The sequence below is a fragment of the Macaca thibetana genome, chromosome X (assembly GCF_024542745.1).
Source record: "Macaca thibetana thibetana isolate TM-01 chromosome X, ASM2454274v1, whole genome shotgun sequence".
Classification (NCBI taxonomy): domain Eukaryota; kingdom Metazoa; phylum Chordata; class Mammalia; order Primates; family Cercopithecidae; genus Macaca; species Macaca thibetana.
Window position 1 is genome coordinate 143,258,335 of NC_065598.1, and position 26,071 is coordinate 143,284,405.

Below are 26,071 nucleotides of genomic sequence, written 5' to 3' on the forward strand. Positions count from 1 at the left end.
TTATCTAGGAAATATAAATTAAAACAAGAATGAGATCATCCAGTGGACAAGAAGACTCACAAAAGTGAAAAATGCCAAGTTTCGGTAGGGATGTAGCATCAAGGAGCCCTCATGTACTGTTGTTGGCAAGTGGAGACTGGAGCAGCCATTCTAGTGGGCAACCTGGTAGTAATCACTCAAATTAAACACCCACTCCGTGACATAACAATCCAGTTCCTGGGATTGTAGCTCAAAGGAATATTCACAAAGGATTGTAGCTCAAAGGAATATTCACATGGGCCAAATGGGGAACATAAGCAAGGATGTTCATGGAAATGTTGACAATCGAAAGGTGGTGGTGAGTTGGAGATAATTTGTGCCTCTCCAACTGAAGGAGAGAATGGACAGGCTGTGGCGTGAGTACTATGCAATGCTCAGTAATGGACCAAAGGGATCTAACTACTGCTCAGTAAAAAAAAGCCTGCCACATATTATGCAATGCCATTTATGTAAGTTAAAATATATGCGTACAGGTAACTATGTGAAATGATGGGTATGCTAATCAACTTGATTGTGGTAATCATTTCACAATGTATACATATACCAAATATGTTATACACTGTAAATAAATATAATTTTTTATTTGGCAATTATACCTCAGTGAAACTGGAGAAAAACACGCATACGAAATGACTCTCTGTTTCATAAGAACAGCTACAAACAAAAGGACATACGCTGATTATATGAGAGTGGTTATCCATGAGGCCAAAGGGAAATGGAATTGGGAGTTGGTGATGAGAGGGAACAGATACATAAATAAAACAAGAGAAGGGCCTTGTACAGTCCAATTATAAGGGCCATGATTTGAGAACTAATAAAACCCAATACACTTGAGGTTCAAATCAAAAGGAGAGAGATGAGAAAAGCAGGTACCAGACTGAAGAGCACCAGCATTTAGAGGTCGGGTGAGGTAAAAACCTGAGTCCACCAGGTAGGCTTTGTGTGCACCATACCCTCAGACTAGATGCAAGATGTATTCACATATTTGTTTCCTGCCTGACCTCAGAGGATTCTCTCTTCTTGTTGTCAGGAATACTCAGGTTTCTCTCTTCTTCTTGTCAAGAACTTCAATACTCCCCCACCTCAGCAAAGGTTTTGTAAGTTTTAACACTGGAGATATACGACACATAATTCAGAATAACCATTTCTGATTTGTTTCAGAAGATACTTTCCTTCAACTATTTAAGAATAAAGGGGGCGACAAAAATATACTGTGCCTCAGTTTTCTCAGATATGAAATGGTGATCATTTGGTTTTCATCAACTTGTGCCTGGTCTATATTGTCAGCCTCCTAACTGATTTCCTCTCCTGAAAGTTCTCCTCCCGTCCTCCCTTTACATTGCCACAATGATATTTATAAAAATAAAATGGGATCAAGTTGTTTCCCTCATTAAAAGTGTTGCATGACTCACCAATGTCTTCAGAAAAATATCCCCTGCCAGGAGCAAGGCAGTATGATGTTGGAAGAAACTCAGGGGTTTTGGGGTTAGACGAACAACTTGAAAATTATCTATATGACCTTAAGCTAGTTACTGCACCTCTGAGTTTAGTTTCTATACCTGTAAAATATGGACAATAATTCTCACCTTACAGGGCAGTGGTTCTCACGATTTAGTATGTATTAGAATCACCTGGAGAGCTTGTTAAAATAGAGTGCTGAGACCCACCCCCAGAGCTTCTGATTCTTTAGGTCTGGGATGGACTTAAGAATCTGCATTTCTAACAAGTTCCCAGGTGATGCTGATGTTACTGGGCACTTGACTACACTTACAGAACCATTATTACAGGGTATTGCGAGGACAAGAGATTATGCATGTTGAGAGCCTCCCTACTATGCTGTCTGTAAATGAAAGTTGCTATTGTTTCTTTCATGTCCCTCCAACCACTTGGTCTCTACTTCTCCAGTTTCATTGCCCATCACCAGCCTGCACACATCCTGTGTGCCAACCACAGCAAACCACTCACTGTTCCCTGAACCTCCGGTGTAGTTTTGCCCTTGGGGACCTATGCCTGTGCTTGTCTTTCTTCCAAGAAGGTCCCCGCCCCTCCTCCCACCTATACCACCACCACACTTTGGAAGAATTTCCTCCTCTTCAAGGCCCAGCTCAAATGCCCAGGAAGTTTCTGTACATCTTCTTCAGTTGAAATTAATTGCTCATTCCTACAACACTTCATCCATCTATTTGTTTATTTATTCTTTTTGTAAATATTTATTGAGTATGTGCTAGGCTCTGTGTTGGCTGCTGGGAATGAAATGTTGAACAAAACCAGATATTATCCGTGTTTCAAAGGAACTCAAAGTCTTTGAGGGGAAAAGAATTGTTCCTCAAATAAATACAAATGAAAGTAAAATTACAATACCGACAAGCAAATAAAAGAGGGAAGAACAGGCTGCTTTGAGCACTTTTAACAGAAAAAGATTTATAGAGGATTAAAATTCCCCTTTTTCTATATGAATTGTTGAACTCTGTAAGGTTAGAATGGAGGAACAATACAAAAATGACTTGGGTTTGCATAGTGCTTTTTATAATGAACTTATTTTCTGGCACATTATGGAGATAATTTCATTAATTCTCATAATAGCATGATGTGCAATCTCACAGCTAACACATATTGAGCACATACTAACTTCATGCAAGTGTTCTAGCTAATATCAGGGGCTGTCAAAATAAATGAAGTATGGCTCCTACTCTCAAATTGCTAACACCCCAGTGGGAAAGGTTATATTGCACACAAGTCTCAAACCCAAGGCATGGGGAAAAAGTATAGAAAAAGGCATAATCATCTAGTTCTCTCCTCCCCCACCAGAATGCAGATAGTGACACTTTCTCCCTTGTGTACCAGTGTTGCCCAGGATCAAGAACAGTGCCTGGTGTATGATGGACAAGTGATATCTGTTAGGTGAATGAACACATCCCCACACTCAATGTGCCTGTTTAGGCTTCCATCATAATTGCCCTATACTGTTACAACCTGACCTTCCTGGCTTCAGCCATGCCACCTTCAAGCCATTCCCCTTACCACAGCAAAAACAACAACAACAAAACCCACCACCGGGCAACTCACAACTCTTCTATCTCCTATTTAAAGCCTGCCAGTGTTCCCTCTGCTTTTGAGGAAAGTCCATTATGTCTCTTGTGGGCTGTGAGGCCCTTTGTGATCTGGGTCTGGTGTATATCTTCTGCCTAAGCTGCTGTCCATCTTCTGCCTCAGCTTCTGTCCAGCAGTACTGCCCCCCCGCCACCACCCTCCACAATGTGGTCCAGCAAGAGTGTGATGCTTGTGGTTCCTTGAATGTGCCAAACTCTTTCTCCTCTGGAAACTTCATCCCTCACTTCTGTTCCCACTGCCCACTGCTGATAAATATAAGCTAAAAGTTAAATTTCCCAATTTTGAGATAACCTGCTAATAACTTTCTTATATCCTTTCTTATATCCTCAGCTTTCTATCTGAGGGTGGGAGGATGAAGTTAATGATTAATGATGATTAACAACTGGGATAGAATTCCAATGATTTTACAGAACAATTGTAGTTCCTGACCTAACAACCTTATTCTCAAATTAATTTTGGATAAATATGTGATTGTTTAATGAGCGAACACAACAGCTTCCATAGGAGATCAGGTAAAGTATTAGTGGCCTGCCCTTAAAAGCAAGCTCCCCTATTTTGTTAATCAATGAGGGACTAACAGTGTTGTTGCCTGTGGCTCTGCTAGGAACAGACCACATCTGCACATTTTAGTTTTCCTGATTTACAAATTGAAAATCAATGTGTCCTTATGAACACATAGACGCTGGATGGGTCTGCCCCATAGATCCAAAGCATAGTGTAAAGAAAGACAAACTGAAGGCCATAGTCCACTCACATGGCTGCTCCTCAAGGGAAGGCTACAGTCTCTTAGGAAAGTCTGCATCCTCTTCCTGACATGTTGTTGACTGTTAACACCTGGTCTTTCAGTGTCATTAGAAGAAACGTCATTAAAATATTGTGGCACTTCTGCTTTTAGTAGAACTAGAAAGCCGTGAAGCATGCAAACAGAGCATGAAAATGAAACACACCAAGGATGGTTATGAAACTTTTTCAGACCCAACAAAAGTTTTACTTCAGTCCACATTTTGGTTTTGGTGGGAGTCCACATGATTTCCTTCACTTAAAGTGGTAGATCCATGTCTGTTTTCTAACTAACCTCTTCTTGGTTACATGGTTAACTGGCCTCCACAGAGCCAACTTGGGCAATTCTGACAAGGTCAGGCAGTGGAAATGTCCAGGCATAGATAGACCTCTGGTGCCCATTGCCCATTCAAAAAAGTCAAAATGTGAAGGCTGACTTATAGACTTCTGAGCAAATGTTCAGTGAGCTGAAACACCCTGGGAGACCATGACTTTATCCTATGAGGATCCTCAGGCACAAATCAGTTTGTCCTATAATATAGTTGTATGCCTATCTTCTCCACAAGTGTGTGTGTCTCTGTAAGGTGAGAGTTCTGATCAATCTTTTCTCTGTCTTTCAAACTCCCTTTATTCCCTCCCCCATCTCTCTCCTGAACACAAGTATAGCTTCTGGCACAGTGCCTTACAGGACTTCAGGAAATTTCTTCAATCAAAAAATATCTTATGCTCATATTTATGAGACTCAGCTATGCTGGCCTCTCACCACAGTTCAATCCATGTTAGGTATAGAGTAGAATGCCCTAAACAGTTCTCTGGAACCTCACCCTTCTGGGGGCTTAATACTGAATTTCCAGAAGACTTCCCAAAGCACAGGCTCTGAATCCAATAGAGTAGGGAGGTTTATAAATAGCAAATTTATGCCTTTTTCTGCTAGAAGTTGCTTTTCATTTAATTAGTGAAAAAAAATCAGTGTTACTGTTTTTCTTACTTTCTTTTAATGATAAAAATATAGCCATCATGTTATCCTTTTATAAGTATATTGCTGATTACATATGCTGATTCTTAGTTTTTCTACTCTTTGTCATACCTGGATCCTATTTATGAACTTAATTCATCTGAAAAAGAAATCACCCCTGCCATTTCTCAGTTCCTGCTTTTCTCACAGGACACATGAGTTCCTGGATACATCCAGGCAAGACCTGAAAGTATAGGATGTTCCAGGACTGTAAATAATGCTAGGAAATCATTCTGCCCCAGCCCATGGGGACAAGTAACAGAAACCCTGGACACTGCCATTCTGGTAAGCTGCTGGCAGTTGAAATGTACATAACATTCTGTTCTCTCTGTTTCTAAGAAAGGAGTTATAAATATGAAAGGGCAAACTAAAACATTTGGATGCTTAGATAACTGTATCTCTGATGAGAATCTATGCTGTCTAAAAGTAGGCTAGGAACTGATTAAATGAAAAGGTCCTAGAGATTCCCATTCAAGAACCCTGGAATGACAACATGAGTAATTTTAATCTTAACTATTTATTGTTGCTCTGGATACCAAAGGCTGTTAGTAAAAACTAACACAACAGATTTCTAAATAATAAAGTTGAGAAATTGTTGGCTCAGGTCTGAGCCGATGGTTCCTATTCTGACTGGGTCCCTTTCCAGTGAAAATCATTTGTCATTTTTCAGTCTTCCATTTTCTCTAGCCAAATGTCTTGGAGTGATCCGTGAAGCCTTTCACACTCCACATCCAAACCATTAGGAAATCTTATGGACTTTACCCTCCAAATTATGTGTAGAATCTGACCATTTCTAACTGACTCCAGTCCTAACTACCCCAATTTAAACCACAATTTACTCTCACCTGGATGATAAATAGCCTCTTTGATCTATGGGTTTATACATTTTATCAAAATTGAAAATTAATTGGCTATTAATTTATCAAATAGTTTTTCTTCCCTCTCTCTTTTCTCTTTTGCGGACTTCAATTACGCATGTATTAGGGCACTTGAAGTTGTCCCACAGTTCACTGACACTGCTTATTTTATTTATTTATTTTTAATTCCTTTGTCTCTGGGTTTCATTTTGGATACTTCCTATTTATATATCTAACAAATTTATTTTTTTTTTTCATGCGATGCCTAATCTGCTGTTAATCCAAAATCCAGGTTACATTTTATTTTAGTCATCATCATTTTCATCTATAGAATTTCAATTTGAATCTTTTTGTATTTTCCATCTTTACTATGTTCAGTCTTTCCTCTAGCTTCTTGAGCATATGGAATATATTTTTAATATTTTTACCTACTAGTTTTATCATCTGTGTTAATTCTGGGTCAGTTTCAATTGATTGAAGTTTTTCTTTATTATAGGGGGTATTTTTCTCCTTCCTTGGATGTCTGATAATTTTGGATGGGATGCCAGACTTTGTGACTTTTTTTTTTTTAGCTTATAGGATATTGTACATTTTTATTTTCCTATGGATATTAGTGAGCTTTATACTGAGACATAATTGCATTCCAACTTTTTGGGGGGCTAAATTTGTGGTCACTAACCTTCATGGTGCCCATAACCTTGCTACTAGACAACTTGCATTACTGTGGAGTTTGGTACTTAGAAACAACTATCTACAAACTGCCCCATGAGATCTCCTTTGATTTTCATATATAATGCTCGTTTGTCACTTTTCACATCTTGAGTTGGGAAGTTTTATACTGCTGTCGACACTAAGTCTTCCCTAAGACTCACAACAGTAAGTCCTCACTTAATGTCATTGATCAGTTCTTGGAAACTAACTTTAAGTGAAATGACATAAAGCAGATTTTCAAGTAACATAATTTCCTTCAACATCATTTTCTTGCAATGTTGCTTTTAAAAATTTGTTTTGTTATACATCATTTCACTTGAAGTCAGTTTCCAAGAACCTATTGAAAATGTTAAGTGAGAACTTGCTACACTTTACTTATCTTCTTTCCATCTTTGTTTTTCCCCCACCTTGTTATACCCATTCCCACCCCGGCCCACTGTCCTTACAATTGTTTGGGGCCCTGGCCTGTGATTGGTAATAAGTGTTGCTAAGGGCCTTCTAGATTTACACTCAGTGATACTGTACATGTAGGCATCTGATAGCCCCCTAATGGCCCAATAACGTCAGGAGTATCCTTTTCAATTAGAAAATTTAAGGCATCATTAAACAAACAAAAAACTTGGTGTGGACATGTTAATACAAAGAACATGATTACAAGCAGGATTTTCCAAATTTCTAGTGAATCTATTTTGCTTGCTTCCAATGCATCTATAATATAGCATGATCAGTATTTTTAGTATGAATTACAACTTAAATACATGTCATTTTCAAGTAGATGCAGATCATGTTTGTTAGGGGAGGAATAAATGATGACAAATGGAATTGGACCATAGCATTTCCTGAATCCAGACTATTGAAATCTGCTCTAAAGTGTTAAGAATTAGGTGGTACAAATGTATTCCCTCTTGAAAAGCTTTTGTTGTATAATTTCTATGTGGGGGAAAAAAAGAAGGATAGATGACAGCTAATATATTTTTGTAAATGAAAACAGCATCTAGAGTCTGCCTGAGGAGAAATTGTCTATGAAGATCATATTTCTGAATAAAAACAGGATTTCCTTTGTGGTTTAATTCAATGAGCAATTATGGTAAAACATGATTAACTCAGATATACTCATTTTCAATATGTGATCTTTTGGACACAGTGGACAGAAGGTTACTTTTGTCTAGAAAATTTCTTCTTATTTTTCTTAAAGACAATTCTTATCACTGCAATTCGTTTGGCCATTATCCATAACTTTGTCTTATTAGGTCCCCATCCTTCTTTGTCCTGTTATGCTTGTCACCATCCCAGCTACCCACACTTCCCTGCAGTTCATCTGTGGCTCATGTTCTGATCCTGATCTCACAAAGCAGAAATCCCATGAATTAACTGGGTAATTATCCTTTACCTGTGCATAGCACTTCGCACTTTATAAAAAATTTTATTTTTGTATTTCACTTAATCTTCATAAAAGGCTATTTTTCATACCCCATTTTACAGATATAAATATTGAGGTTCAATGTAGCAGTCATTAATACTGTTCACCACATGTTTCTATTTCTCCCCCTCCTATACAGATGCTAAGATGGCATTTCCTGGCTTCTTTTTGGTTTTGTGGAGCCAGATGACTGATAACAATGAGTGGTTAGTGGCAGTAACATGTACCACTTCTGGGCAGAGCAATTAATTGTCAATATCATACCCTCCAGAGCTCTCTTTTCTGTTTGCCGTAGGGACTGCCAATGTTTGCTGTAGTAGCTGCTAAGTGATTACAATGGAAATGGAACATGAACTATGCTGGTATTTCCAAAAATGTCTTTGAGCTAAAAGAGTTAATTTTCTGTACCACTGTTTGTCCAAGTCGCTAAATATTAAGGTGCACTGTGAATCTGCAGGAACAAATAGTATGCAAAATTTTCCAAAATTATTTTACTGGAAAAAAATGCTATCTTTTCTTGTATAAGAACTTGCAGCATTAGCATTCTGCAGAATACACTTTGGGAAGACTTGTACTAGACCCTCCTTCTGCTTCTGTGCATGCATATTCCTTCATCTTCCTCAGGTTAAAGGCCTTGGTTAGAGATGTGGTTAGGGAAGTTTGGTGGAGCTCTAGAGGGAAATTAGAATTAGATCGAAGATCACTTACCAGCAAGATCAGCATGAGCTAGGCAGAGGGTGGTGGCCATTGAGAGTATCTAAAGAAGCAAGTCCAAGGCGAGCTGTGGGTCCAAGCCCAGTGTGAATAGTGAAGATGAAAAAAAGGGCAGTTGCCTAGGGAAAGGGACAGTCAAATGAGCCTCCAAAGGACATGGATGGTGGAAGAATCCATATATGAGACAGACTGCTGACCAGGAAGTGAGCATGGGAAAGGTAGAGATACAGCCTTACTAGCAGCTACTATAACAATTATTAAATCTTACAGAGAACTCACTAAGTGCTAGGTACTTTGGTTAGCACTGTTTACATTTTTCTCAATCCTGCAGGCATTATTAGTATCCCCACTTCATAGGTGTGGGACTTACACAGTGTTACACAAACATTAAGAAAGCAAGTTGGGATTTGCATCCATATCAGCTCAATTTCAAACACCATGTTTGTAGCCACTATTCTCTACTGCCTCTTTATAGCTCATGAAGCCCAGCTCTTAAGAAATACTTTTTGCATGTAGCTGCAACACTAGAAAGATGCAGAGCAAGGGCAAAGAAAAATCCCTTTGGTTCCAGAAAATCTCCTGAAAAAGAGGAAGACTTATCAAGCCCTCAAAGCCACCCAGGCAAAGCAGGCACTTTTGGCAAAGTAGGAGCAGAGGAAAGGAAAAGGGCTTAGGTTTAAGCCACTGGAATAATTCCTACATGATTCCTGGTGGCAGAAATGTGACAAGGTGCATCTCAGACAACTAGAAGTGAAACCTCATGACTTGGAATTGCCAGATAAATATTCCTTGGCCTTTGTTGTACGCATCGAAAGGATTGATGACATGAGATTACTGCTGCAGATCATTGCAAGACTTCACCTAAAGAAAATTTTTAGTGGTGTGTTTGTAAAAATCAACCCCCAGAACCTAAAAATGATGCATATAGTGGAAACTTATGTGACCTGGGGATTTCCAAATCTGAAGTCTGTCCGGGAACTCATTTTGAAACATGGACAATCCATGGTCAAGAATAAGATCATCCCTCTGACAGACAACACAGTGATTGAGGAGCACCTGGGGAAGGTTGGTGTCATTTGCTTGGAAGACCTCATTTATGAATTTGCCTTCCCAGGGAAGCATTTCCAGGAGATCTTATGGTTCTTGTGCCCTTTCCACCTCTCAGTGGCCTGTCATGCTACCAAAAATAGAGTGGGCTTTCTCAAGGAGATGAGCACACCTGGCTATCGGGGTGAATGCATCAATCAGCTCATCCACTAGCTGAACTAGACCCAGGTGCCAAACTGCAGTAAATTTTTATCAATGAGGTGGAAGCATGTGTTTTTGTTTTTTGGGAATTTTTATCAAGTATCTTCAGAGAAGATTATTTCCTGCTTTATCTTCAAAAACTGGAAAGGAGGGGTCAAAGAAAAGACAGTAGCTTATGTTCATAGCAAGCACCTCTCATCACGGCCCAGTTCCAAGGAAAAATTCCCAGCGTTTTCTGCATTGTGGCTGCCACCTCGTCTGAAATCAGCACACTCCATGGAGGAAGGAGTCCTGCTTTGTTGCATCTTCTATCCTAGGGTTTAATGTTGGTAAATGAGTAGCTCAAGCATTTGTATAAGGCTTCCTAAGACTCCTGCAGCAATCGACCAAGCCCAGGGACATAACTGAATCTGGAGATTCCTGGGGCCTTGTTTTGAAAAAGACTTGAAATACACATAGGAAGAAAGGCACAAAAACCAATATCCACTTGTCTCTGAAAAAAAAGAAAGAAGAAAGGAAGGAAGGAAGGAAGGAAGGAAGGAAGGAAGGAAGGAAGAAAGAAAGAAAGAAAGAAAGAAAGAAAGAAAGAAAGAAAGAAAGAAAGAAAGAAAGAAAGAAAGAAAAAATACTTTCTGCTATCTTGACTTTTCTCTTTACTAGCCTAATTAGTGACATTTGAGTGTATTCGCAATGAAGAAACTAGAGCAGGAGACCTGTGGGATATAATTTTAGGGGACTTCCATGTTTGTATAACCAGGTATTCTAGCTCTTTTCTCAAAAGTCAATCTAATAGATAAATCATCTTCCAAAATTATCATAGTCAGTAAACAAAAGACTTTCAAAACACCTTAATAACTACAATCACTTTCTAATATAAGGCAACATCATTTTGATCTCAAAAAGAAACTGTTGGGTTTTGTGACAGAAGGAGAAACTGGATACAGACTGATCTCTCTTATATAGATAACTGGAGAAATCCATCTGAAACTGTTAAGCTTCTAAAAGAAGATGACTTCTAATTCAGAAAGTTTATTTTTTTCTTGCACTGCTCAAATATTGGATTTGGATCATTTCATTTTCTCCCCTGTTTAGTTTCTGTGATTAGGTCCACAGAGTTTAAAAGATATGAGTCATAAACTATGAAACACAAAGACCTCTGATTCATCTAGAATTTGTTGAGTAGATGAGTCAGTATATTGATTAACTTTAGTGGCTACTGACACTTTTCCCTTTCATTACTAGTCATTCAGACACAGAATGGGTGGTGAGATACTTTTTCATACTTCTTTATCATCAGACTTTGTTTTCTGTGGTTTGTTAGCTTTTTTTTCTTGGTTATCTATACAGAGATGAAAACTAAGCTATAAACAAAGGCATTGATTGCGTCAATGAGTTGAATCACTTGGTCTTTAATTATGAACTACTTGGAGACTGTTAAAAATTCATGCAGTCTTGTATTCATAATGGTACAGGTTTAAAAGTCATTAAGAAACAGCATGACTAGCTTAGATAATTAATATTTGGCTTGAAAAATAAAAACATTGCAATTATGAACAGCACGACCCATGGTCAATTATCTATCACATTTTTCCCAAGTAAATTCTAAAATCCAAATGAATTTATTATGAAATTAGCCATTCATTCATTCATTCATTCAACAAACATTTATTATTTTTAACTACTGGGTGTCAGGAACTCTGCCAGAAACTGTCAAGGATCAGAGATGAAGAAAATTCCATTCCTACCCTCAAATAGCTTATAATCTAACAAAGGAGTTAATACCTCTGTACACGAAATGCCCTTTAATACAAGATACATGTAGAAAATGATCAAAGAAGCATCAAAGTAATTCAAGAAGAGACATACTTTCAACGGGGGAATATAGGAAAAGCATCATAGTACAAAGAATTCTGAAAAGTAACAGAGAAAGCATGATCAGAAAGTAAAATGTGATGAAAGATAAGGTATATTCAGGGACTGAAACTAAGTTATTTTAACAACTGCAAATGCATGACATAGGGCACTGCCTCTCAAACTCTATCATTTGTAAGAATCACTTGAAGATCTTGTTAAAATGCAGAGTATTTTTCGGTAGGTCTGCAGTGGGTTGTGAGATTCTTCATTTTTAGCTAGCTCCCAAGTACTGCCCGTTCTGTTGGTCCATGGACCACATTTTGAGTGCCAAGGTCCTAGGGCACTGTACTAGAAGTCAAAGACTGAAGAGTGCTCACAGTCAACAGTGTGATACAGACAATAAGACCAACGGGATCTTATAGGAAGGTGAGGTCAGTAAGCACTGGAGTGGTTATAAAATGTTTCTTAGAAGAAGTAGAGCTAGAACTAAGATGTGAAAGTATAGAGGACTCACTCTAACATGTTGGAGAGGCAGAGATTCTAGGCAGGTAAAATATGGTGAGCGAATATGCAGAGGAATGCATATAATCTGTCCAGGCAATAATAAGCAGACCAGTCTGGCTACAGTGGAAGCTTTTTGGAGAGGATTAGTGGGTTATAATGCTAGAAGTATAAGGTTTAGACCAGATCATGGAGGTCTTTGAGAGTCAGACTAAGATGCTTCAAAATCAGCTTGAATGCAGGCTTGGCATGATGGAGATAAAATACTGAAAAGTCAACAACAACAAAAATACCCGCAAAAGTACCATCCTGTTACTAAGCCATGTACCCATAGCACTGGACCTCCCTGAAAGGTACATTTTAAAATTTTTGTGCACAGCTGCCATATGGGTATCTGGCAAGGAGCGCTGGTAAAATGAGTGTTTCACCAGTTGTAGCTTCCCTAGAGAGTATATTTACTAATGTGTAGTACTACTGTATACCAGGAGGAAACATAAAGAGTGAGAGATACTTAAAAAGCTAAAGATTAAGGGGATGGTGAGGTGGAAAACTGGGATTTGGAAGGCAATCATTTCAGCATTGGAGGATGGTAAAATTGCCCAGGGAGGAAGTCTAGAGCAAACGTTCTTAACATTTTCTGCAGGGTCCTGGACTCCTTTGAAATTCAATTAAATTATGGCCCCTTTTACCCAAATGCATAAACAGATGCACACACAAATACAGTTTGGCATAAACTTACCAAGGTTTCCTGGAACCCTCAGAAGCTTTTCCATTTCTTCCTAAGATTAGAAACCTTGCTTCTAAAGAGGAAAAAAAAAAGGTGAAGGACAAAGCCTTGGAAGAGGAAGCAGTGAAGAAAAACAAGGAGCCCTTAGGTAAGAGGAGAAACCATAAATTTCTGTATAAGATTGCCTGAGCCAAGGAAAAAGAGTTTCTAGAAGGAAATGTCAACATTACGATAGGTCATAGTTCAATGAGGAAGAGCATGTTGGATCCAACCATGTTGGATCATGGTTGATTGCAAAAGAGAATGGTGAGTAGCATGCTGAGAGTATAAACCCTAAGTTCAGGAGTAAATAGACAATGAAGAAGTGGAGTTGGAAAGAAAGAGGATTATAAAAAGAGAGATGGTAGAAAAAATAAATAAGGCAGAGAGGAATTTTAGCATGAATGAGAAAAAATTGAAGAAACTTGTGTCAGTAAATTAAGGTGTGATGTTGTCATCTTAGGAGGGTTTGTAGAGTTGGAAGCTTGATGAAATGTTTGAATTGGCTGTCATAAACATAGAGTCCAGAAGGGATGAAATCAAGATCTGCAATCAGTATTTGATATATTACTAATGATGATATATATGAAGCTTTTGAGCTTACAATGTTTCTCTCTGCCATCGTTCCCCAAGGATTGGCCATTTATATCTGCCATGGTCAACTGCAGGGCTAAATTCTTGAGGCAAAATGCTGGGCATATATGCGTCAAGTCATAATCTTCTCATGTTACTGAAAAGCTGTTTTCTGTAAACAACTTTCCAAGAGTTGTTACTTCACCCATCAAATGAAATGTCTCCCGTGAAGAGGCAGTGTTACCTGTATAGATCCACTGGACAGGCAGCCATTGACAGTGAAATAAATTAAAAATTTCATTGAAATTACTGTACACACATGCATATGGGGAATAATTTCATATTAAAATATGAAGGTAAATCATGAATATCAGATAGCCAATCAGTAAGAATTTGAAACATATAACAGTTATTATCATACTCCCCAGAGTAGTGATAGTCCAATTCGGAACATTTGAATACAGGAAAATTGTAGTTTCCTCTGCTTCCTGGCAAGGGTCTAAAGGTCTTGAGAGGGAAGTTATGTGGATGAAGAAGAATAAAGACTGATCCAGGGGAGCATGGCGAGGCACAAGCACATTTTGAAGGCAAAATATGTTGCTTGTGCCTGCCAACATTGTGAATGGGTTTGTTACATGGATTGAAATGTACCAACTATCTACAAAGTAGGCAGTACCAAAGTCATCTGATTCACTTTTATCAGGTCTGATATATGGCACCCATTGAGATTACAGGCGTGAAGTACCTAAGACAGGGCCTGGTATGAACAGTAGCTTCTCAGAGAGGGCAGTTTCCCCTTTCTCCTTTTGAATTGGTGATTGCAGGAAGGAAGTGTTGCTGTTTTGATAATGGCACTGAATCTAGCCTTAGCAATTAAGGCTTCTACCCATGGCAAAACTTACATTTAATTTTAATTCATAAATAGTTAGATTTTTGTGCCTCCACATGAATTTTGTCGACATTTGTCCACATTACAAAAACGCAACACCAGATGACACATTTTGGCACTGCATTTAATCTCCATTTGAAAGACAGAGAATTGTAATGGGGAGTTGGCAGAGGTGTGTATCTGCATTTGTAGCTGGTTGTAGCATTTTTCTTCTCTTTGAAGCTCTAAAAAGTCATCACTTTTCATAAGCTGCAAGATAATGGCTAGACTCTCTGAGATGTCAATATTTTACCATTGTCAATTCATCCAGAAGCTAAGAACACACTAATCAGTCATCTATGGCATTCTTACAAAATAACCAAATTAGAGAGCTGTAAAATATAGGGTCACAGCCTACTAGCCACTCAGTTGTTATGTATAATGTACAGGCAACATCATCTCCATTGAAAAACATTTTCTAAAAACCTAATTGCCCTTCTGGGGTTATTCTAAGAAGAGAAGGGCATAGAACCCAAGCCTATGAAGAGGAGGACATGAACTCTGAACCCTCAGAAGTCACAAATGTCACACAGTGACAGTGGAGCAAACCTATGGAGAGCAGGAGAAACATGCTCAGCCATGCATGACTATCCAGTCAAGCATATGGCAAGAGCAATTTTCCCATTTGACATATTCCCTCCTTTTGGGCACCTCACAATCAATCAACCACTATTTTTGAGGGCCTACTATGTGCAGGGACTTATGCTTGTATCTGTGGTGATCTACCAAACTGGCTGGATTCAGAAAGGACACCACAGAGGTCTTTGCTATAACTTCTCCTCCTTTCACCAGGATTTCCAAGGTTTCTGAATATTCAAGTATAGTTATGGGGGCAAGCTTAGTGTTTTCTTTAATTGAAATACAAACATATAAGGGAAGCAGAATCTTGTCATTAAAAATTGAATATTAATATTAAAACATTTTGTCTAGAACTAACTTTTGTGTGGAGCAAATTTTTGTTTTGAGGGCAAACTCAATGATACAGAATTTGAAGAGGAAGTTGGGAACTAACTTATCTGTGCTTGAAAAGTGCAGCAGAATACCAATTATGAAGAATTAGCTGCTATCCTCCTTCAACAAAAGGGACACATATTGTACTGCATTCCCATTCTGTTCTTTTCATTGACATGGGGAAAGGATACTACAACAGAAATGAAAAGGAAATGAGAGCCAAATTCATGGCTTGTGAATTTCAAATGCTGAGGTCTAGTATCTCTAAGCATGTAACCAGCCTGAATCAGCCTCTTCACCCACTTCCTTGGTATATACTCTCTGAGGGGCAATGTAGTATCTTCATCAAAGTATGACCATCGCAGACAGGCTGTATGAGTGAAAATCCTAACTCCACCACACACTAGCTATGTGACCTTGGGAAAGGCCCTTAACTTCTTGGTGCCTCAGTTATTCCACCTGCAAGAATAGTGCCAAAAGTAGTACCTACCTCACTGGGACTATGCTTCCTGTATAGCCTGTATAACTATGAGCCAAATAAACCTCTTTTCTTCATAAATTAGGCAGCCTCAGGTATTCCTTTATAGCGACACAAATGGACTAACAGGGGAAGGGTTGGATTACAGGAACTGTAGGCAGGTTTTAGGGTTTCCAGAACAGATGTGACTTGTGTCACACTTTGCAGGTAGTGGACTAGGCAGTAGTGAGCCTCAAAGACATCTCTCTTGAACCCAACGTGGCTGAGGAGCAATAGATTTGAAATGGATGAGGATGTCCCTAGGTTGAATATACCCAGGTAGCCTCTCAGCCTCTGTCAGTCCCAGAGCAGCAAGAAAGAGGAGCTGGATGGTTTCCCATACACCAGAGATGGAGTCCTGGACTGAGAAAACCAGAATGGGGAGAGGGCCAATAGTGGAGAGTGAGGGTCAGAACAGTGACAACTTGTGTGGGTGTGCTATGATTTGTATGTTTTTCACCTCCAAAACTCATGTTGAAATGTAATTGTCATTGAAACAGTATTATGAGGTAGGACCATTAAGAGGTTATTAGTCTATGATGGCTCCACCCTTATGTATGGGATTAATGCTGTTACACAAGGGCAAGTTCCGTTCCTTTTTTGTCTCTTCTTCTGCCTTCTACCATGTGAGGATGCAGCAAGAAGGCCCACACCAGATCAGATGTCAGCACCTTCACCTTTGACTTCCAAGCCTCCATAACTGTGAGAGAATACATTTCTATTCTTTATAAATTACTCTCCCTCAGATATTCTGTTGTAACAAAATAAAACATAAGGCAGGGTGCCAACATGAGAAGATGGAGCCTGCTGACGATCAGTACACTTGACCCTGGAACTCCAGAGGTAAGTGGAAAGAGAAAGCCCCTGACCTGACTGAGATGATATGTCTTCCATCTAGCAAAGTGGAGACCAGTAAAAAAGAAATTAAATTGATTTATCAAAAAAGAAGTCACAAATTTTACATACTTGTATTTAAGGCCTGAGATTCATGCCAAGGACTCATGTTTAGTTTTTTTCTAATAGTCACAAGTATACTATGCACTAGTTAATATTATCCTCACTTTATAGATGAGGAGTGTGAAGCTGAGGAAGGCTAAGCAATTTATCTAAGGTCACAAGTCTAGCAAGTGACAGAGCTAGAATTCCAACCAGGTCTCTGGATCTAAAAGCCATGCCTGATCTTCCCACTCTGGCACTCTGCTTCTCAAGAGCTTGGAGGGACTATGCAAGTCTAGATCTCAATAAAGCAGGACTAAGATGGTCTCTATCAAACGATATAAAGCATACTTTATATCTTCTCCTGAACCTTCTTCTTTGCCCACAACTTGAGCAGGTCTATTCCATATGCCAAAATGAAACTCCCAGCCAGGGTAAACACCTCAGCCTTGCCATACCTCTGTCTCACCTTTAACTTGTGCCTTCTTGAATCTATCTTCTACTGATAATTTTCCATATTAAACCACATAAAAATGATAGCTCTCCAATTAATGTAAAGGATCTAGGATTGAACAGAAGAAATACTAAGCTAATACACAGATTTAGAATCAAAAGAAATCTAGTTCCAGTGTCAACCCTGATAATAAGAGACCATGCTAAAATAAACCATAGGAGGTACAGTGCAAGTATTGGAGGGCATGACTACATTGGTTTTTATTTTACTTTTTTTTTGATAATAAAAAGGCACCTGGTAGAGAACCAATATTGGAGTCAAATTTACCTTATTTTCATGAATCTTTACACAACTATCTAAGCCACAGAACTTAAACACTTTATAGAAGCACACATGAGGTGCTTTTATTTGTAAAAATCTCTCCTACTTATGCAAAGAATATTGAATCTTATTTCCTTTCTATGTTTGGAATTCTGGCTAAGCTTACTTAAATCTTTACTGACTTACCTTTAAGCAGTGAATGCTTCCATTACCTAATGCTAATATTACATTTTTCTTGATGCTTTTGGTTTTGCCTTGCTTCTTAGTCAGGTATGTCATTTTTAGAAATAGATGATCATAGTCAAAATAATGCAACAAGGGGTAAATATACATAGAGAAATGTTATTTTGCATTTTCTATAGATTACAAGACTATCCCAGGTATGCATGCACAGGACTAAGCAGGCATAATTTTTCACCTTTTGAATATAGTATAATAGAGTCAATGCCTGATTATCAATATGTACTGTATTCTTTTTTTGTGAATTGTTGGCATGAATTTTAATGCCTCTATCAGCTTCCCACAACTCCGTGCAACATTCTTCCAAATCAACTTCCCCCATTGACTGGAATTATTTACATTCTCATTTGCTGAAAATACTGACTTATAAAACACAATTAGGAAAGTAGGCTTAATTAAAAGACAATGTATTCTAAGCTAAGATAGAGAACACTTCCAAAGGCAAACAGAAATGACTTTGGATTTTTTGGACTTCTTGAGTTATCTGTACTACAATGCCCCTCTGTTTTATGGGTTATTGAGAGTTGGCTGTAGTTTCCATTTGGTGTTAAATCATGAACATATGAGTAGATATAAGCCAAGAAGCATGTACATCATCCATATGGAGCTGTTACAGAAAATACCCTGCTGATGCTGAAACAGTGAAAATAAGAAGCCAATCTTGCTGGAACAGTGAAAATAAATGTGAAGATTGTGAAGATAAAAGACCAGAGTATAGAAAAGTTGACCTTAAATTTCTTTTGTTTTTCCTATGCTACTCATTGTTCTATTTTTCAAAGAGAAATTGCCGTTGAATACAGAGATTTGCATAAAATTCATGAAAAGTTGCATTCTAGAAGGCAGAACAAGAGAGCTTTTCAGCATAAGTGCACATATTTGTATCTCTCAGAATAATTAGTCATAGTGAACCAAGCAAACTATGTTTTTACCATGGTGAACATTGCAAACCATTATTCAGTTATCTGTGAAAACTTCAACTGCCCTTTTCAGACACTTTTTAAAAATAGAATAGTGAATCTGTGTATTTGAGAAAAATACAGATAAGAAGATGCTATGTATTGTCCAAGTGACTTATTAAGTCTTAAAATAATTTTTCTTGGAGACTAAGCGTCATATTTTGTAAAATTATACAGACTTAAAATGCAATAAGGTCATGTTTATCCTAGAGAAATTTGAAAACTGACATTGGTTTTAAACTTTGGTCAAATTTATTCTTGCTTTTTGACTGAGTCATTTTAGAGGTTCATTTAACAATCATTCTAAGTAAAGTACAGTATTTATTGTATTATTGAGGAGAAGAAAGAAGAAAATCGAACAGTGAAATCTGTTTGTTTTTTTTTTTCTACCATGGTTTTATTTGACTTTACATGGCTACGTGGCTGAAATATCAAGGTTGGGTTATTTTTTGCATTATCTGTTTATCTTTCTTATAGGTAAATAGCGTTAGGATTTTGCTGTTGGCAAATCACCTCTTGCTTTTGATCATGATACAAGTTAACTCTCTAGTTTATGTCCAACTAGAAAAAAAAAATGGAAGCTAGCATAAGAATGGCAAATGCCTTATTTATTGACAGAAACAGTGGACCAAGACATTTGAAATCAGTTAATTCATCTGAAATAGTGGTCTCAGGTGGACCCAGATTTGAGACTTCAGTTCTATTTAGCACAACAGGGATATAAACTAGTCAGAAATATATTATTTCAGAAACCTGAACCACAAAGTGGTCCAGGAAACAGCCTGAAAAGGTGGAAAGAGCAATGGATGAGGACTCAGGAAACCTAAGGTCAAGCCCTACTGCTTTCACTAAGAAACAGGGAGACTTTGGACAAGTCATTTCCCCTCTCTGAGCCTATAATTCTCATCTACAAAGTAAGAACAATAATATGTCTTCTGTTTTCTTGGGAGGATCAAATGAAAGTCTTGCAAACAATAAAATGCCAGAGCTTTGTACTGGATTCTCAGTATTGAGAAAAACTTTTGCTATTCTCCTATAAGAATGAAGGAACTATTGGTTGTTTATCTTTATGTCATGTGTAATATATACTTTGTTGTTGTTTAATAACTATATAATGTTCTTATTCCACTAGGATGCCAGCTGGTATAGTTTACACTGAAGTAAAAACAGATAAATAAGGAGATGAATCATATCAGAAGGAATAGTGGAAGCATTCATAGTTGTTATATGTTAATGGTTATGCCCAAATCAGTTTCCATACCCAAGATTTCCATTAGGAATTTATGAAAATTGGTTTGATGTCTTTGAGCTTCTAAATTCTATTTGGATGGCTTGTTGTTCCCTAATCGTAATTCCCTAATTTTGAAAGCCTATAAGCCATCAACAGTCTTTAAAATTCATTGCCTAGAATATGCAGAGTGCACGCTGGGTATTCTCAAGTGGTGGCACTCAAAAAGGAACTAGGTCATTTTCTGTACTCATTTTTTTTTTCAGTGACATTATCAGTCTCTTAATCACTCAGGTCAGACAATGTCACCATCTCTAAGCACTAAGCAAGCAACAGAGCACTATAGTTATGTAGGCTGTGCCTTGCTTGCATACTCCCTATGCTTCCGCAGAGTACCCCACACCATCTTTCCAAATACTCGCGCAAGTAGGGCTTTGTACCCCTTCCTTAAGCCAGAGGGCGTAAGTACAACAGAATGGTCAGAATGAGAAAAATTTTGAACTCCATATTTCAGTTATAGTAAGTAGTCTTAAAGTGTCAATGACAATTATTGTCATTTAGAAAGCATTTGGACTATAAGTATTCTTGGATGTCTTTCCTAGAACTGCTAGTGGCACCACCTATTTTGGAAACATTGGCATGCACATTGTTGGCTGGAAAATTCAACAGCCATTTCCAACTCTCTTCTCCCTGCTTCCTACAGATGTTGGAAGGCTAGGTACTTATAGCTAGGTTTGGCTAGAACTTGTTTGAGACTTGGGGAAATCATTGTGGTTTCCTGATAACAAAGCACATGTGTCTTCTCCTTTTCATTCTTCCTGCTAAATTGAAGCCATAATATCTGAAGCTATAGCAGCCTTCATGTGACCATAAGGTGATAAAACCTCATCACACACACACACACAAACACAAAGGCCAAAACTTTGAGTGTAGCAGAATAAAGAGATGGAAATAGCCTAAATTCTTGAGGACACTGTTAAGCTGTTTGCTCAACGATGAGACTGCCTTACTTCATACTTAACAGTGAATATCCTCATAGATTCGAACTATACTCATCATCAGGTATTAGTTACTTTCAACCTAAAGCTTTTCTAATGAATATAAAAATATTCATAGGGAATATTGACAGTTTTAGACAGGAGAATAACATTTTTCCTTAGAAATGCCCATGTCGTCCATCACTTAGATCGCAAAAGCAAAAGATTAATAAAGTATATATGAAGAAAGAGCCTGACAGTAGAATTTTTTTATTACACATCATTTTTATATCTAAAATTTTGAATTGTCCATTGCTAATGGGCAGTCCTCTCACCTCAAATTTAAATTCTTATCTTTTAATCTCTATTGCATTATAGCAATATTTTTGTTATTTTCTACCCTCCATAAAAGGGAGTAAAGTTAGCGTCTACAATGTTGGAATAGAAGGCATCTTTAAATCTCTTAAAAAAATAAACATAAACAGACATCAAGTAGTAATTGTAGTACAGCAACCTGCCTGCTAATGTAGCCTACAAAAATGACAAAAAAATGAAAAAATGAATCAATATAAAAACCATGCCCTTATCATAGCTTAAGGACAGCGAATGCCCAAACTTCAAAGTAACTGTGAGTGAAAAGATAAAATTCACCAATTCCCAGAGTTTCATCTCTCCTGGTCCTGGCCCATGTCTGTCCTACTGTAAGGTTCTGTGGCCAGCAAAGGCAGACTTTTCAAAAACAAACAAAGAAACAAACAAAAAACCAACCTCAGGGAAGACAAACGAGGGAACCTAGAAAAATGTGCTAAGTTTATTTTAAATCTACTTCCAGAAAGACTAAGTCCACTTTAATCTTGAAAATACAAAATAAAAAGTTTCTAGGAAGATGAGAACATGAACTATAAGGAGAGAACTTAAAAGTATACATAATTAGAAGGGACACATATGGTTTAAAGGAGTCAAACACTGTTTAAGCAGGCAGGCATGATGTAAAAGAGCAGGCATGATATGAAGGAATGGGCTTCAAAACACATAGCTTTGGCAGGGAGAAGAAAAGTAAGAAGGAAGGGAAAAGAAACATTTGGCAATTGGGTAGTCAAAAGGAATACAAAAGCAAAGGGGGAAAATTTAGGGCCCTGTAAGACAAAAGAGAACCACATCATCTAAGCACTTACAACTCCCACATCACAACCAAAGTACCTGCTCCTTGCTATACTGACAAAAGAAGATGGCATTTAATTTGCAGTCTTATAAAAATAACTCAGTACCATAAAAATGAACAAAAGAAAACTGAAGGTAACAAAGCTATGACAGAAAATTAGGAAACAAAATATCATATATATGAACTGAGGAATCCCCCCCCAAAAAAAGTATGAACCATATAAAGAAGTAAGTCAACACACCAAATATAATTAAATATATTTAAACAAGCTTGTGAGGATATAAAAAACTACCTTCAGTCAAAGTTGAAAACTAAAAGTAGAAATGAACTAAACACAGGAAGAAATAAGAAGAAAGATGAGTAAACTCTGCAAATAAATGGAAGAAAAATACAAAATTATCTTATGAAAGAAGAATAAATGACAAGGGATCCAAGGGAGAAGGAATGGGTTGAAATGAAAATGTAGTAAGGGGCATTGAAAAAGGCAGAGAGAGAAAAAAAATAAATATTAAAAGACCACAAAATATAAGTAAAAAGGGTCAAAAAGAAAGTAGTGGAAATGGAAGAGAGGCAAAGAAGGAATAATATTTGTGTTATTGGAGTCCCTGGAGAAAAAAATGTAGAAACACTGAAACAGGGCTAATATTTAAAACTACGAAACAAATATCTTCCCAGAAATAGAAAATTGCCTGAGTTGACCTATGAGTACTTAGGGAAATTAACAGAGAATTTTCAACTCTAAAACATGACCTGGTAACATGATTAGATTTAAAAAATAAAAGTAAAATCTTCTAGGCCTCTAGGCAAAAAGATCGATTAACTTACAAAACAATTAGACTGGCACAGAATTTTCATAATCAGCATACAAGCAGAACAGCAATGAAGCAGCATTTTGAAAAATAAAACGCTAAATGAAATAAAGTATAAACCAATAATTGTATATATTAATACAATCAGGCTGTTCTTCAAGTTTCAAGACTAGAAAACCAGTTTTCAACATTCAGTAATTTAAATAATTTGATATTCATCACCTTGTTCTGTGGAATTCACTAGGGGTAAGTTTCATCCAATCAAGTTACGACTGTGAAACTTCTGCAAAAGAACATATGGTGACATATTAAAACTATAAAAGTACAGCTAAGACAAAAAGTATGAATGAGGGTGACATATATACACACAAAAATAATCTATTGTGATAAAGTGGAAATAATGTAACTAAAATTGAGAGGAGGAAGAGTGAAAGAAAAAATGTAAAGGTCACTGCTATGTAGGCAATAGATGTGTATTGAAGAATACAAATTTATTTTCTCTATTGTGTTTATTTTTTTCAATTGAATAGATCTTTCTTCTAATCTTTATTACTTACTTTCTTCTCTTAACTTTGCATCTAGTTTGCTCTTTATTTTCTAGTTATTTAAGGCAGAATCAGGTTACTAACTTTAGATCTTTCTTCTTTTCCGATGTATACATTTAATGATATAAATTTACCTCTGGGTGTTACATTAACTGCATCCCACAGATTTTGATATTCAGTATCAAAATATGTTCAGTTCAAAACATTTTAATTTTTCTTCAAATTGCCTCTTTGATCTATGTGTTATTTAGAATGTGTTGTTTATTTTCCAAACATTTGGGTATTTTACAGATATCTTTTTGTTAATGATTTCTATATTAAGACCATTACAGTCCAAAAATAAACTTGATTATTTCTATTCTTTCAAATGTGTTGAGCTGTTATTTTATGGTTCAGAATATGGCCTACCATGTGCACTTGGAAAGAATGTGTATTCTGCTGCAGCTGGGTAGAACATTCTATTAATATCAATGAGGTAAAGTTGGTTGATAGTGTTGTTCAGGTCATCTGTATACTTTCCGATTTTCTGCCATCTTGTTTTATCAATAACGCAAAGAGGAGTATTAAAGTCTCCCACTCTAAGTATGAATTTGTCTATTTCTCCTTTCAAATTGATCAGTATTTTTGCCTCATGTATTTTGAAGCTCTGTTATTAGATGCGTATACATTTTCTAATTGTTATGTCTTCTTGAATAATTGACCTTCATCATTATGTAATTTCCCTGTTTCTCTCTAATGATATTCTGAGGTCTACTTTGTATGTAATTAATAGTTTCCTTTTAGTGTTTGCATGATATATCTTTTTTCATCTTTTAATTTTCACTTAACCATTCATTTGTATTTAAGGTGGGTTTCTTATAAACACAAGGATACATATTAAGGCTTAAAGTCATAATTTAGAATACAAATATATGACTTATAAATATTTATGCACCAAATAAGATAGCAACCACCTTTATGAAGCAAAAACTGCAGGAGATGGCATTAATAATGGGAGAGATTAATAAACCAATTCCAGTACAAAGCAGATTACATTGACAAAACGTAAGCAAGGAGAGAGAAAATCTAAACAACACAATCAATAAAGTGTATTTTATGGATATATATTGAATGTCCTTATAATAGCAAATACACATTTTCTGCATCAATTGTGGCACAGTCACAATACTGATCAATATTGGAATCTAAAGAATAGCTATACTGTTTTGGTTACATTCAGAAAAAGCTATAACAATAGTAAAAAGTAAAAATCAAGTAAAAATATTGCATGGAATACTCTAATCACAATGTAATGAAAGAAGACATTGTTATTTAAAAAGCCAGAAAATAAAAAAGGACCTTCAACTTGAATTCAAAAAAATCTTTTTTTTTTTTTTTTTTTTTTGAGACGGAGTCTTACTCTGTTGCCCAGGCTGGAGTGCAGTAGCACGATCTTGGCTTACTGCAACCTCTGCCTCCAAGGTTGAAGTGATTCTCCTGCCTCAGCCTCCCAAGGAACTAGGACTACAGGCGTGCACCACTATGGCTGGCTAATTTTTGTCTTTTTAGTAGTGATGAGGTTTCATCATGTTGTCCAGGCTTGTCTAAAACTCCTGACCTCAGTCAATCCACCCACCTCGGCCTCCCAAAGTGCTGGGATTATAGGCATGAGCCACTGCGCCTAGCCAACAACTCTTGAATGTAAGAGAAAATGTAAATTGAGGTTATAGAATTAAAAAATAAAATAATGACATTAAAAACATTTCTTATCAGAATCTATGGAATGCACTCAAAACAGTGAATCGGGGGATAATTCACTACATTATACACTTACTGATAAAAGTGGACTTTTGAAAATAAATGAAATGCCCAGCTCTAAAAAACTAAAAGGAGAAAAACCAAAAAATAAACAACAAGGTAAACAAAAAAATTAACAAGGAAGAATGTAAAGTTAAAAATAGAAATTAATGAAGCAGAGAATAGAAAAAAGTAGGTCTAATTAATCATTAAAAATTATTGGAAAAGCTGTGAAATGCAGTTGTTCTGCCAAACCACACTCCACTCCTTTCATCTTCCTTTCTAGGGAAATATTTTAGTTTGTCAGTTACCATTGAATAACTCAAGGGCTGATTTGTAGATTTTATCCAATGTCGAAAAAGTCTATCTTGCCTTTATCAAGCCACTTCAAATAACTATGGAGATTATTATCACCCTGTAAAGTATATTGTTTTACTCCTAAGCAAGGGTGAGGAATCTGAGTATCATGTGCAAGGCTCAAGATGACGCTTAGGACAGAACATGCAGAGTAAAAATAGTTTCCTTCCATATCCAGGTAATAGAAAGCTGACAATTGTAGTCCTGTCTTTATGGGATGAAAACAGTCCCTTTACAATAAGTTTCCTGAAAGGGAGAACAAATAGATAATAACTCTTCTGGTAACATATTATGGTACACTGGCCAGTGTGTTTTTGGCGATTAA

General features: G+C 37.0%; 1 pseudogene; it reads left to right on the forward strand.

Annotated features, from left to right (window-relative positions):
- Positions 1-283: 283 nt before the first annotated feature.
- LOC126945924 (60S ribosomal protein L7-like 1) lies at positions 284-9,907 on the forward strand (annotated as a pseudogene).
- The last annotated feature ends 16,164 nt before the right edge of the window (positions 9,908-26,071 follow it).